A 14,603-nucleotide genomic window follows, 5' to 3' on the forward strand; every position below is an offset into this window, starting at 1 on the left:
AGCGTATAATTATACAGTTATACTTGCCTTGCACTACAAGTCCATATTGACAAGTAGCTGTAATGCTGTAATGTTATAGTGTGCTAACCTCCACAACCCAACAGCATTCTATTCTAGTATGCTAACCTCCACAACCCAACAGTATTTTAACACTAATGCTTCAGATGGGATTTGAACACTCAACATAAGGATGACCAGTACAAGGCATTATCCCACTAAGCCACTGTCAATCCTACATCTTTGCCAGTCACATTCACATGGTGAAAATGTGTATTGGTAAACACACAAGAAAAACTTCAAGTATACATTTGACAATAAAATGAAGGGCTTTCCTGAAAGAGAACACCTGAAAACGTTTGGAAATTCTGGGACAATTAGACATTTGTAGAGAAGAACAGTAATGGATGAAATATAAATATGATAGACTTAATGATGAAGGAAAAATAGTAAACAAAGAAGTTCCCCTATATGTCTTCGAGTGTGTCGGCATTCTGATTCTTGGCAACTAATGAGTGTGAATGTTGATTGCCTGATGTCATTCGGGTGCTGTTCAATGGTGTGACTCTTCAATAACCAATAGCATGTGCATCTTGAGCCTAAAGCTCTAGCAGGATTCGAACTCTCAACCTAACAAACACCAGCACTAGGCATTATCCCTCTGAGCCACTAACAATCCGACATATTAGGCAGTCACATTCACATGGTGAAAATGTGTGTTGGTAAACACACAAGAAAAACTCCAAGTATACATTTGACAATAAAATGAAGGGCTTTCCTGAAAGAGTACACCTGAAAACTTTTGGATATTCTGGGGCAATTAGACATTTATAGAGAAGAACAGTAATGGATGAAATATAAATATGATAGACTTAATGATGAAGGAAAAATAGTAAACAAAGAAGTTCCCCTATATGTCAGAGTGTGTCGGCATTCTGATTCTTGGCAACTAATGAGTGTGAATGTTAATTGCCTGATGTCATTCAGGTGCTGTTCAATGGTGTCAATCTTCAATAACCAATAGCATGTGCATCTTGAGCTTCAAGCTCTAGCAGGATTCGAACTCTCAACCTAACAAACACCAGCACTAGGCATTATCCCACTCAGCCACTGACAATCATACACATTGAGCAGTCACATTCAAATGGTGAAAATGTGTGTTGGCAAACACACAACATCAAGAAAATTCCTAGCATACATTTGACAATAGAATTAAGGGCTTTATAAAAAAGAGTACATATCTGAAAATGTGCACTGTTAATGGTATCCACCCAATGATGGTTGTATGGTTGTTATCCAAGGAAAAAAAATTACTCATATAGGAATATAGGTGATATAGGAGAAATGGGCTGAGTGGTCGAACTTTATTGGCCTATATCTCTGAAATGGAACAACGTATCCAAATTCTTTTGATAACTTTTGTGAGGCTTTGTCTAAACATTGTCTGTGAGAATTTTGGTGAAGATTTGATCGATCATTTTTGAAGCCTGTGAAACTTTTTATGATGTTTGGCTTTTCTCTGAAATTGTGGCAAAAGTAAACATTTTTAGAGCATAAGACCAGGGTGAAAAAGATGCATCTGAATGTAGAGATTAATATGATGAAAGAATTTTGAGTCTAGGTGAATCTGGTAAGGAGAAATAAGCGTTTTTGACAAGAGCGCCACCTTTGGGTGCAGTACCCCAAATTTGGGTTATGGGTAGTGGGGGGTACTGGTAACAATACTTGAAAATGTCAAGTTTCTAGGACTTACGGTTTATAGGAATATAGGTGATCTAGGAAAAAAGGCCTAAGTGGTCTAACTTTATTGGCCTATATCTCTGAAATGGAACAAAATATCAAAATTCTGAGCGATAACTTTTGTGAGGCTTGGTCTAAACATTGTCTGTGAGAATTTTGGTGAAGATTCGATTCTTTTTGAAGAGTGTGAAACGTTTTATAATGTTTGGCTTTTCCATGAAATTGTGGAAAAAGTAAACATTTGTAGACCATAAGACCAGGGCCAAAAAGATGCATCTGAGTTTAGAGATTAATATTCTGAAATAATTTTGAGTCTAGTTAAATCTGGTAAGGAGAAATAAGCATAATTAACTTTTTTTTTCAATAGCGCCACCTTTGGGTGCAGTACCCCAAATTTTGGGTTATGGGTAGAGGGGGGTACTGGTAACCATACCTGAAAATTTCAAGAGTTTTGGAGTTACGGTTTAGGCTGCAGTATGACTTTTACAGAATTTTGGCCAAAAAATGAACGGTACAGAAACAATAGGGTTCCTGCAGCTACGCTGCTCGGACCCCTAATAAGAAAACTTAAGAAGAACAATGGTGGGCTTAGCATGGCAAAGCCATGCTGTGGGCTTGCTGGGTCAAACCCACTAATAAGAAAACTTAAGAAATATAACCGCAAGCGGTGATTTACGGGGTCCGAGCAAAACGAACATGATGGCATAGCTTTTTAGTTTTACATATGCTTTGATTGTTTGGGCACAATTGTTCAAAAGAAACGTGATCGGATTTCGGTTATCGGATTTCAGTTACCGGATTTCAGCTATCGGATTGGATCAAATCTTGAAAATGGGTTGTTCAAAGGGAAACAAGGATCCTGAAATTGGATTAGATCACATAATCTATTCTTGGTTTTGATCTGGATAAAACCTTCACTTTGTGTCGTTCAAAACTTTTGAGTTGGATTGGAATAAATTTGATGCATAAAATTAGGATTACCCTGTGCTGTAACATTATAGTGTGCTAACCTCCACAACCCAACAGTATTCTAACAATACTTGATTCTACAGGACTATTTATTTGTTGTGGATAAGATGAAGGGTTTGATAATGGAAGGCAGTGTTTCCCACAGAATTGAATTGTATTTGTGGTGGTGGGTTCTGTGTCGGAGTCAATAAGATAAACAGCGTATAATTATACAGTTATACTTGCCTTGCACTACAAGTCCATATTGACAAGTAGCTGTAATGCTGTAATGTTATAGTGTGCTAACCTCCACAACCCAACAGCATTCTATTCTAGTATGCTAACCTCCACAACCCAACAGTATTTTAACACTAATGCTTCAGGTGGGATTTGAACACTCAACATAAGGATGACCAGTACAAGGCATTATCCCACTAAGCCACTGTCAATCCTACATCTTTGCCAGTCACATTCACATGGTGAAAATGTGTATTGGTAAACACACAAGAAAAACTCCAAGTATACATTTGACAATAAAATGAAGGGCTTTCCTGAAAGAGAACACCTGAAAACGTTTGGAAATTCTGGGACAATTAGACATTTGTAGAGAAGAACAGTAATGGATGAAATATAAATATGATAGACTTAATGATGAAGGAAAAATAGGAAACAAAGAAGTTCCCCTATATGTCATAGAGTGTGTCGGCATTCTGATTCTTGGCAACTAATGAGTGTGAATGTTAATTGCCTGATGTCATTCAGGTGCTGTTCAATGGTGTCAATCTTCAATAACCAATAGCATGTGCATCTTGAGCTTCAAGCTCTAGCAGGATTCGAACTCTCAACCTAACAAACACCAGCAGTGTGTAATGAGTGTGAATGTTAATTGCCTGATGTCATTCAGGTGCTGTTCAATGGTGTGACTCAGAAGGCTCAATGGTATGGAGTGATGACACGGAGATGGCAGGTTTCGGTGCAACACAAGTTAACTTTATTTGAGTTTCAATTCATCGGTTCTTTTGTTCTTTACTTGTATGTGTGCTGCATCAAAGAGGAAACAAACAGAAAATGGAGTAATCAGTGAAATGGGGTAAATCAGTACAGATCCCAACTCAGAAACAAACCAATTGACATTTGAACAATAAACTGAAATCATATGGCTATATAAGGTACAACTAAACAATACTTGACATCCCAAGTCAACCAACATCACCTAATCATCTCTCACATGGGACTCCAACACACCAAACCAACAAACAAAGACCTTAACTTTACACATGATGGCAGAGCTACTCTACAAACTGATAAACATCACAAAAGTCATAGTGAGGGTGATTAAAGTGATGACTTACGTTAACTCAAAGACGCACACAGAGCAGGACACACTGGAGTGCTGGGTTGAGATGAACAAAAGAGCGAACTGAGGGCGAGCAAACAATTTATCCTGGTCTGAGCCCCTGCTCCGGAGCTACAGGGTTTCCCAGCGGGTAAACTTTGGAAAGATTTGCAAAGATTTGGAAAAGATTTTTGAAAGACTACAGTCTCAGACCCTCTCACATCTAAAGACAAGTAGTAGAGTTTTAAGTCACAGACTATGATTTTGCAATGACTAGGGATCTTGCAGGGTCACTATTTACAAGACTGCAACATGATTCCTTTAAATTATTACCCATTGTGCAATAGATAAACAGGAACTGAAAATTATAGCCTACTAAACTCAAAGTCGTATTTTCATGTTTCTGCAGCATTGTTTCATGCGTGACATCCTTAACCGATATAGAGTTGTTCTGTCAAGTGGAAGAGCCGACTAAATATGTATAAGAAATGACAAATATTATAAGAATAACAAATAATTATAGGCTACAGCTTATACAGTAATACTTGCCTTGCACTACAAGTCCATATTGACAAGTAGCTGTAATGTTATAGTGTGTTATCCTCCACAACCCAACAGCATTCTATTGTAGTATGCTAACATCCACAACTCACTAATGCTTCAAGTGGGATTTGAACTCTCAACCTAAGGATCACCAGTACAAGGCATTATCCCACTGAGCCACTGTCAATCCTACATGTTGGCCAGTCACATTCACATGGTGAAAATGTGTATTGGTAAACACACAAGAAAAACTCCAAGCATGGAGGGGCGATTAGACATTTGTAGAGATGAACACTAATAGATTAAATATAAATATGATAGACTTAATGATGAAGGAAAAATAGTAAACAAAGAAGTTCCCCTGAATGTCATAGAGTGTGTCGGCATTCTGATTCTTGGCAACTGATGAGTGTGAATGTTGATTGCCTGATGTCATTCAGGTGCTGTTCAATGGTGTGAATCTTCAATAACCAATAGGATTTGAGCTAGAGCCTAAAGCACTACCGGGGATTCGAACCCTCAACCTAACAAACACCAGCACTAGGCATTATCCCACTGAGCCACTGACAATCCTACATAATGGGTAGTCACATTCACATGGTGAAAATGTGTGTTGGTAGACACGCAAGAAAAACTCCAAGTATATATTTGACAATAAAATGAAGGGCTTTCCTGAAAAAGTACACCTGAAAACTTTTGGATATTCTGGGGCAATTAGACATTTATAGAGAAGAACAGTAATGGATGAAATATAAATATGATAGACTTAATGATGAAGGAAAAATAGTAAACAAAGAAGTTCCCCTATATGTCATAGAGTGTGTCGGCATTCTGATTCTTGGCAACTAATGAGTGTGAATGTTAATTGTCTGATGTCATTCAGGTGCTGTTCAATAGTGTGAATCTTCAATAACCAATAGCATGTGCATCTTGAGCCTAAAGCTCTAGCAGAATTCAAACTCTCAACCTAACAAACACCAGCACTAGGCATTATCCCACTCTGCCACTGACAATCATAAACATTCAGCAGTCACATTCAAATGGTGAAAATGTGTGTTGGTAAACACACAAGAAAAACTCCAAGTATACATTTGACAATAAAATGAAGGGCTTTCCTGAAAGAGTACACCTGAAAACTTTTGGATATTCTGGGGCAATTAGACATTTATAGAGAAGAACAGTAATGGATGAAATATAAATATGATAGACTTAATGATGAAGGAAAAATAGTAAACAAAGAAGTTCCCCTATATGTCATAGAGTGTGTCGGCATTCTGATTCTTGGCAACTAATGAGTGTGAATGTTAATTGTCTGATGTCATTCAGGTGCTGTTCAATAGTGTGAATCTTCAATAACCAATAGCATGTGCATCTTGAGCCTAAAGCTCTAGCAGGATTCGAACTCGCAACCTAACAAACACCAGCACTAGGCATTATCCCACTCTGCCACTGACAATCATACACATTCAGCAGTCACATTCAAATGGTGAAAATGTGTGTTGGTAAACACACAAGAAAAACTCCAAGTATACATTTGACAATAAAATGAAGGGCTTTCCTGAAAGAGTACACCTGAAAACTTTTGGATATTCTGGGGCAATTAGACATTTATAGAGAAGAACAGTAATGGATGAAATATAAATATGATAGACTTAATGATGAAGGAAAAATAGTAAACAAAGAAGTTCCCCTATATGTCATAGAGTGTGTCGGCATTCTGATTCTTGGCAACTAATGAGTGTGAATGTTAATTGTCTGATGTCATTCAGGTGCTGTTCAAAAGTGTGAATCTTCAATAACCAATAGCATGTGCATCTTGAGCCTAAAGCTCTAGCAGGATTCGAACTCTCAACCTAACAAACACCAGCACTAGGCATTATCCCACTCAGCCACTGACAATCATACACATTGAGCAGTCACATTCAAATGGTGAAAATGTGTGTTGGCAAACACACAGCATCAAGAAAATTCCTAGCATACATTTGACAATAGAATTAAGGGCTTTATAAAAAAGAGTACATATCTGAAAATGTGCACTGTTAATGGTATCCACCTAATGATGGTTGTATGGTTGTTATCCAAGAAAAAAAAATTACTCATATAGGAATATAGGTGATATAGGAGAAATAGGCTGAGTGGTCGAACTTTATTGGCCTATATCTCTGAAATGGAACAACGTATCCAAATTCTTTTGATAACTTTTGTGAGGCTTTGTCTAAACATTGTCTGTGAGAATTTTGGTGAAGATTTGATAATTTTTGAAGCCTGTGAAACTTTTTATGATGTTTGGCTTTTCTCTGAAATTGTGGCAAAAGTAAACATTTTTAGAGCATAAGACCAGGGTGAAAAAGATGCATCTGAATGTAGAGATTAATATGATGAAAGAATTTTGAGTCTAGGTGAATCTGGTAAGGAGAAATAAGCGTTTTTGACAAGAGCGCCACCTTTGGGTGCAGTACCCCAAATTTGGGTTATGGGTAGTGGGGGGTACTGGTAACAATACTTGAAAATGTCAAGTTTCTAGGACTTACGGTTTATAGGAATATAGGTGATCTAGGAAAAAAGGCCTAAGTGGTCTAACTTTATTGGCCTATATCTCTGAAATGGAACAAAATATCAAAACTCTGAGCGATAACTTTTGTGAGGCTTGGTCTAAACATTGTCTGTGAGAATTTTGGTGAAGATTCGATTATTTTTGAAGAGTGTGAAACTTTTTATAATGTTTGGCTTTTCCATGAAATTGTGGAAAAAGTAAACATTTGTAGACCATAAGACCAGGGCCAAAAATATGCATCTGAGTTTAGAGATTAATATTCTGAAAGAATTTTGAGTCTAGGTGAATCTGGTAAGGAGAAATAAGCATAATTAACTTTTTTTTTCAATAGCGCCACCTTTGGGTGCAGTACCCCAAATTTTGGGTTATGGGTAGAGGGGGGTACTGGTAACCATACCTGAAAATTTCAAGAGTTTTGGAGTTACGGTTTAGGCTGCAGTATGACTTTTACAGAATTTTGGCCAAAAAATGAACGGTACAGAAACAATAGGGTTCCTGCAGCTACGCTGCTCGGACCCCTAACAATAGTGGGCTTGCTGGATCAAACCCACTAATAAGAAAACTTAAGAAGAACAATAGTGGGCTTGCTGGATCAAACCCACTAACAATAGTGGGCTTGCTGGATCAAACCCACTAATAAGAAAACTTAAGAAGAACAATAAGTGTGCTGCTTTGCAAGCACACTTAATAAGAATACTTAAGAAGAACAATAAGTGTGCTTTGCAAGCACACTTAATAAACTTAAGAAGAACAATAAGTGTGCTGCTTTGCAGCAAGCACACTTAATTAAGAAGAACAATAAGTGTGCTGCTTTGCAGCAAGCACACTTAATTAATGTTACTGTACACCAACTGGCCTGTAGGTGGCCGGACACAGTTTTCTGTGAATATCTCGAGAACCGTAGGGCCTAGGACAGCGATCACCAAATGGCGGACCGCGGTCCGAGTCCGGACCGTGACGTGATCCTATCCGGACCCAGATCATAATAGCCTAATTTAGATTTTTCACGTAAGATTTCAAAGCTGCGCTGTTTCGTTGGTTAGGATAACAGCATTTACTTCAGGAGCTTCAGGAACCATCATTTCGCTTGCTGGTACTCAGCCAGTGAAATCTGTGAATTCTGATAAAGTCGAGTGAGTGAGTAAAGTAGCCTACTATGGAGAAGAGACTGATAGCCTGAAACGAGCGAGAGGAGACGGGACGAGAAACAATTAGATGGATATCTAAAGTTAACGATAAGTAAGTTATTTTCAAATCATCGATTGCTCTAAGAGGAGAAAGCTAGACAGCGAGAACAGAGCTTTATAACGATACGGGGGCAATACCACGCAAAACTGTCACGTCCGTAACGCCAACTAAATATGGATGTGACAGTTTTGCGCGGAATTGCCCTGGACCTCTTCTATATATTCTGAGACAGGCGATTTTAAGCGCCAATTTGAAGCACCTCTACTAGACAAAGCATATATGTATTTTGAGCAAGCATAGGGTAGACTAGGCCCATTCAACAGTGAACTGAGACCACAGAATATTTTACGATTTAAGAAGGCAATATGATTGATCCACCACAATTTAGTTAAGCCTACACGCATTCACTGCCCAACAACGTGATATTCCTGGGTTTCCAGGATTTCGGGTCAACATAAAAAAAACTAAAAAAATTAAATTAAACTTGCTGATTAATGGGTTCAAGGAACCAGCTGTGGAATATCCATCCTTGTCTCAGCTCAAATTTTATTTTAAGTTCACGTTTAGATCTTAAAAATAGCCAAGGCTACTCAGTTTTTCTCCCCAATTACTCTTATCTTGCCTGATTTCTCCTCATTTCGAATGTTGCCTTTTAGGCTACTTATTTTATTTCACATTAAACATTGGGCCTAGGCCTACAATCTTCTATTTCTTGAATTTCCCCTTGGGGATCAATAAAGTATCTATCTATCTATCTATCTATCTATCTACAACTAGGCTCCATCCATCCATCCTAATATTATACATACATACATATACATAGCCTAAACACGCACGTTAAACATTATGATGCTCCGGACCTTTGCTTGAGGAAATTTTCCGTAACTGGACCTCGCTGAAGATTAATTGAATACCCCTGGCCTAGGAGGAGCACCCTTTTTTGTATGTTGGTCTTAAGGGGCCATGTCAACCCATCCTATTACCACTCAATTCATGTATAGCTCCACCTAGTTAAAAATTAAAAAGCAAGAAAATAGGTGTTGTAATCACAATATCTCTGGCTGAGATAGTCAAAACTGCACGAAATTGAAAGTGTAGGATGGATCATTATGACACCCTCTGAATGCATGCCAAGTTTCGTGGACTTTCGTTCATGGGGGGCCATACAATAAATTAATTTATGTGTACATTTTGTGACCGTACACCAACAGAGTTTTCTGTGAATATGTTGAGAACCGTAGGGCCTAGGATGACCATTTTTTTGCGTATGTTTGCCTCCAGGGGTCACCCATTCCATATGCACACATGTGCATAAACGGATATTCACACACACACATACATTGACAGTAATTATACGTATGACACATACACACACAGTAGACGCATGCACACACACACACACACACACACACACACATAAAAACGTACACACACACTGCACACAATTCAAGAATTTCTCAGAATTATGAACAGGCAAGAATTAAGTGTGCATAATGCAATTCAGTGAGACAGTTAGAATCATATATGCCTTTCACCTTTTTTTTTTAGCCAGCAGCCAGACTAGCAGATACCCTGACTTTGCTGAATTACTGAAGCTAAGCAGGCTTAGTTAGTACTTGGATAAGAAACCTCTTTGGAAGAGTAGGTTCCTGCTGGAAGTGGTGTTGGTGGCTGGCCAGTAGGTGGCACTCTTCCCTGTGACCAAAAGCCACCAAACAAATATCCATCCCAATGTCCTATTGCAGTGACAGGGACACTGTACTGCAGGAGATGTTTTCCTTTGCATGAATGTTAAATTGAGGTCCTGACTCACCATGGTTGTTAAATTGAGGTCCTGACTCTAAAGATCCCATGGCACTTATCACAAAGAGTAGGTGGTTCCCTGATTTGCTTTATTTATGTACACATACATAAAGACACACATAAAAATACACACACACACACTACACATGCACACACACATACATGCACACAAACACAAAACACACACACAAAACACATATACACAAAAACAACCACACACTCTGCACACACTCAATTACAAACACACAAAAAGGAACAAAGTACAACCCAATTCCAAAAAAGTTGGGACAAGGTACAAATTGTAAATAATAACGGAATGCAATGATGTGGATGTTTCAAAAGTCCATATTTTATTCAGAATAGAACATAGATAACATATCAAATGTTTAAACTGAGAAAATGTATAATTTAAAGAGAAAGATAAGGTGATTTTAAATTTCATGGCAACAACACATCTCAAAAAAGTTGGGACAAGGCCATGTTTACCACTGTGAGGCATCCCTTCTTCTCTTTACAATAGTCTGTAAACGTCTGGGGACTGAGGAGACTAGTTGTCCCATTCTTGTCTAATATAAGATTCTAGTTGCTCAACTGTCTTAGGTCTTCTTTGTCGTATCTTCCGTTTTATGATGCGCCAAATGTTTTCTATGGGTGAAAGATCTGGACTGCAGGCTGGCCAGTTCAGTACCCGGACCCTTCTTCTGCGCAGCCATGATGTAATTGATGCAGTATGTGGTTTGGCATTGTCTTGTTGGAAAATGCAAGGTCTTCCCTGAAAGAGACGTCGTCTGGATGGGAGCATATGTTCCTCTAGAACCTGAATATACCTTTCAACATTGATGGTGTCTTTCCAGATGTGTAAGCTGCCCATGCCACACGCACTAATGCAGCCCCATACCATCAGAGATGCAGGCTTCTGAACTGAGCGCTAATAACAACTTGGGTTGTCCTTCTCCTCTTTAGTCCGGATGACACGGCGTTCTTTCCGAAAAGAACTTCAAATTTTGATTCGTCTGACCACAGAACAGTTTTCTACGGAGCCCTCCGGGTGACATGAGGAAAAAAACATGGGTTAAAACAAAAAAAAAGTCATGGAAAAAAAACATGAAGAAAAAAAAAACGATGTACTTTTGCGTGATTTTGCAAAAAAAATTGCGAGATCTCGCAAAACTTTTTTTCTACTTTTGGAATTTGCTGGGCTTCCTACTTCCGGCAATAGCGCTCTCTAGTAGTTTACCTCACGACTGTCCAGCGTAGCCACTGACATGAGTCTTTTTGGTGTTATAGCCGGTAAGCGTTTGAAACTTCAGCACCAAGTTAAGAAGACTTCTCTTCACTGAGGTGAAGTTTGTGTGGACAGCAAAGATTCGGCAGGAGAACTTCTCCCCGACTGACGGTACTCGAGTTTGCAGTGTTCATTTTCTACCTGAGGATTTTGTGGGACCGAGACATTTAAAGAAGGGCGCAGTCCCATGTCTGTTCGCCTGGAACAAATGTTCTCTTCCGGCACCCAGGCTCAATGTCTGGCAACGTCGCCCGAGACCTCCGACCCCAGAGTTACTCCCGGTGGACATGTCTGAAGAAGAGGATAATGTTCAGGCTATGGACGTCTGACCACGACTACTGTGTTACCGACCACGACTACTGTGTCACTCCCAACACCTCCGTGGTAGTTTATGAGCTGACGAGAGAAAACGAAAAACTCAGGAAGAAGGTTGAGGAACTCCAACACCAGCTAGAGTCTCTGCAGCTGCGGTCTACTTTTGGAATCCAACGCATCGCCGGATCCGACAAGGATATTCGCTTTTATACAAGGTATCTTTATTATTTAGTGCCCCCCTCTCCCTCTGTGTGTTTGTGTGTGTGTGTGTGTGTGTGTGTCAGAGGTGGGAGTAAGTCACACATGTGCAAGTTATAAGCAAGTCTCAAGTCTTAACCTTCAAGTCTCAAGCAAGTCCAAGACATTTTTTGTGACAATCAAGCAAGTCAAGTCAAGTCATAGCTTGGGTCAAGCAAGTCAAGTCAAGTCATAGCTAGGGTCAAGCAAGTCAAGTCAAGTCATAGCCAAATAATTGAAATTCATGATGATTTACCCATGTTTTCATTTTAAAATAAGCTACAATAGGCTAGTTATGAACTGCTGGAGTTTTATTTGTAACAAACAAATAGACATTGCATTCATTCAAGCCACATAGCCTACATCTGAACGGTTTATAGAATAAGATGAAATGTATATGAATAAAAATAAATGTATTTCAAGTAGACCTATTATAAAATAGCCTATTATTGTTTCAATATGCCTCAAATATTAGGTAGCCTAGGCTACATCAAATCATGAAAATATATTTAAACAGTTCGAGTTACACCTGTCCTCACCCGTCACATCTCCAGGGAACCAATAATGTTGAAAAAGTGAACTAATCAATCAATCAAACGCTGCCGCCGACGTCACTGACAAACTTTGACAAGTGCGACAGCGCAATGGGTTTTAGGAGGGTTTAGGACCGTCAATGCTATATCATATTATACATAAGTCTAACATGTGAAATAAGCTACCTTTCTATGCTGATTGCTGGCAGTTAGCTAGGCCTACTTACTGTTGTTAGCCTACTATAGAGTGTCCCAGTGACTTCCGTTTTACTTCCGCTACAAGGGACCTATCTTTCAAAAAAATATGAACGGGAGTTAATGGAGAGATAACAATTATTTTTTGGTCCAGTTTGAATTGTGCCACGAATTTCACATATGATGTATGTGAATTTAAAAGATAATTTTTCACGTCAAGAAAGTACTGTTGTTCGATAGACTTCAAAATTGATGTTGGTTTTGTGCAAATCCGCTCAGTGGACTACATCTCTCGTCTCGAACGATGTACGTCACCAACATAATGAAACGATAAGATTAGCTGTTATGCTAGTTAACGGCTGCATCTTGCTGCCTGCTATGTCACTTAACAGTATCTAATGTACAGTCTATGGACGAATACAACTTACCTGATGTGTTTAATCCTCTGACTCATGGTATTTTCATCGGCAAGGAAAGCCCAATTAAGACCTGTTGCTGGTAGAAGCTATGCTTGTACAATCTAGTGTGGCTGTGAATGAGCTAGCATTCTAACGTAGCGCGACTGATGGGTTTGTAGTCGTTGGAATTACGATCTTTCATAATGTTGTAATGCAATAGTCAGGGGCGTAGATTTGCGTGGGGACCGAAGGACGTGTCCACACCAATGTCAAATAACAACTGAAATGTCCCCACCAATATTCAGGTCGAAATGGGGAAAAAAGCGCTCGCATGCGCTACACAAAGAGTTAAATCATTTCTCACTTCAGTGCTACGGATCATCTCGTACAGATCTTGTAATGTGCAGTAGCCTATAAGGGTAAATCGCGCTGATTTGAAGTTACCTATATAATAACTACCAGTGAGCCGCAGTCTCCTGCGCAGCATGGCGCATCGCTTCAGCTTCACTTCACTACAAGGCATATGAAGTGCGTCCAAATTCACACATTCTTCTCAGTTGAACTCCTCGAGAGGTAGGCTACTCATCACACATGTGTCACATGAAAGAGCCTTTTCTCAGCTTTTAAACGGTGCTAGCTAGCCATTATTTGCTGTGATACAGTTCGCGAGAAAAATAACTTCAAGAGATTTAATAATTATTCTCTGCGCACATCTCCACATCCATTCGTCTTGGTGGAATATCGTAGGCCTACACACTCTTCACGCAACACATGACAAACCATATATCAGAATAAACAGCAGACCTTACCGAACACAAAGGTGTAATGCATTCCCGTGTATTGTTCCAGAGTAATTCGGTTTTGAAATAAATTGTAGCAAAATCAACATGGTTTTTCGGCTTTAAGCATTTCTTAAAACTGAGTTGTGCTTACATCGCCTAGATATCTGTAAATATCAGAATCAGAGAATATACAGGCAGCTCACGGTTAAGAGTTTGTCAATGTAGCCTTAATGATTTCTTTTCACAAAATGCTAAGCATGCATTGCATGTATTTAAGTTTCTTAAAACTGAGTTGTGCTTAAATGGGTCAATGCATGATTTCATAACAGACCAAATAGAAAATAAATGTTAAACATAGCCTACATATCTGTACATATCAAAATCAGTATATGTAGGCTACACAGTATAGTTAGATCAAGTTGGATAGTAGCACATTTTAATCATGGATAGTAGTTGGACAGTAGCACATTTTAATCATTTTATATATCTATAGTGGCTGGTGAAAGAGTTGAGTGGCTTTTTTTCAGGGGGGGGGGGTTGTGGTGTCCCCACCAAAGCTCAGACCAAACCTACGCCATTGGCAATAGTTACGAAACAAACTGCAAATGTCTTTACATGAAAAATTGTCTTTAAAATTGACAAACATCATATGGGTAATTCAAGGCACAAGTCAACCGGGACCAGAAAATAATTAATTTTTCGCCATAGACTGGCGTTCAAAATTTTTTGAAAGATAGGTCCCATGGAGG

The 14,603-nt window shown here is 39.0% G+C and overlaps 1 protein-coding gene, 1 long non-coding RNA gene and 1 pseudogene across 2 annotated transcripts in view; all 3 read left to right on the forward strand.

Moving 5' to 3' along the window:
* The window catches only part of LOC143123546 (myosin heavy chain, fast skeletal muscle-like), a 245,337-nt pseudogene that overhangs the window by 39,201 nt on the left and 191,533 nt on the right, over nt 1-14,603 (forward strand).
* LOC143123485 (myosin heavy chain, fast skeletal muscle-like) overlaps nt 1-14,603 on the forward strand; it is a 201,065-nt gene that overhangs the window by 37,262 nt on the left and 149,200 nt on the right. The gene's annotated exons all lie outside the window — the stretch shown is intronic.
* Nucleotides 11,334-14,603, forward strand: part of LOC143123054 (uncharacterized) — a 79,872-nt gene continuing 76,602 nt past the window's right edge. Inside the window, exon 1 of the long non-coding RNA XR_012986785.1 lies at nt 11,334-11,924. This is a non-coding gene — a long non-coding RNA (uncharacterized LOC143123054). The remainder of the gene's footprint in view (nt 11,925-14,603) is intronic.

This window comes from Alosa pseudoharengus, unplaced genomic scaffold, assembly GCF_046254945.1.
Source record: "Alosa pseudoharengus isolate Yale_2024_CS ecotype anadromous, Long Island Sound unplaced genomic scaffold, YU_APseudo_1.1 YU_APseudo_1.1_scf_14, whole genome shotgun sequence".
Taxonomy (NCBI): Eukaryota; Metazoa; Chordata; class Actinopteri; order Clupeiformes; family Clupeidae; genus Alosa; species Alosa pseudoharengus.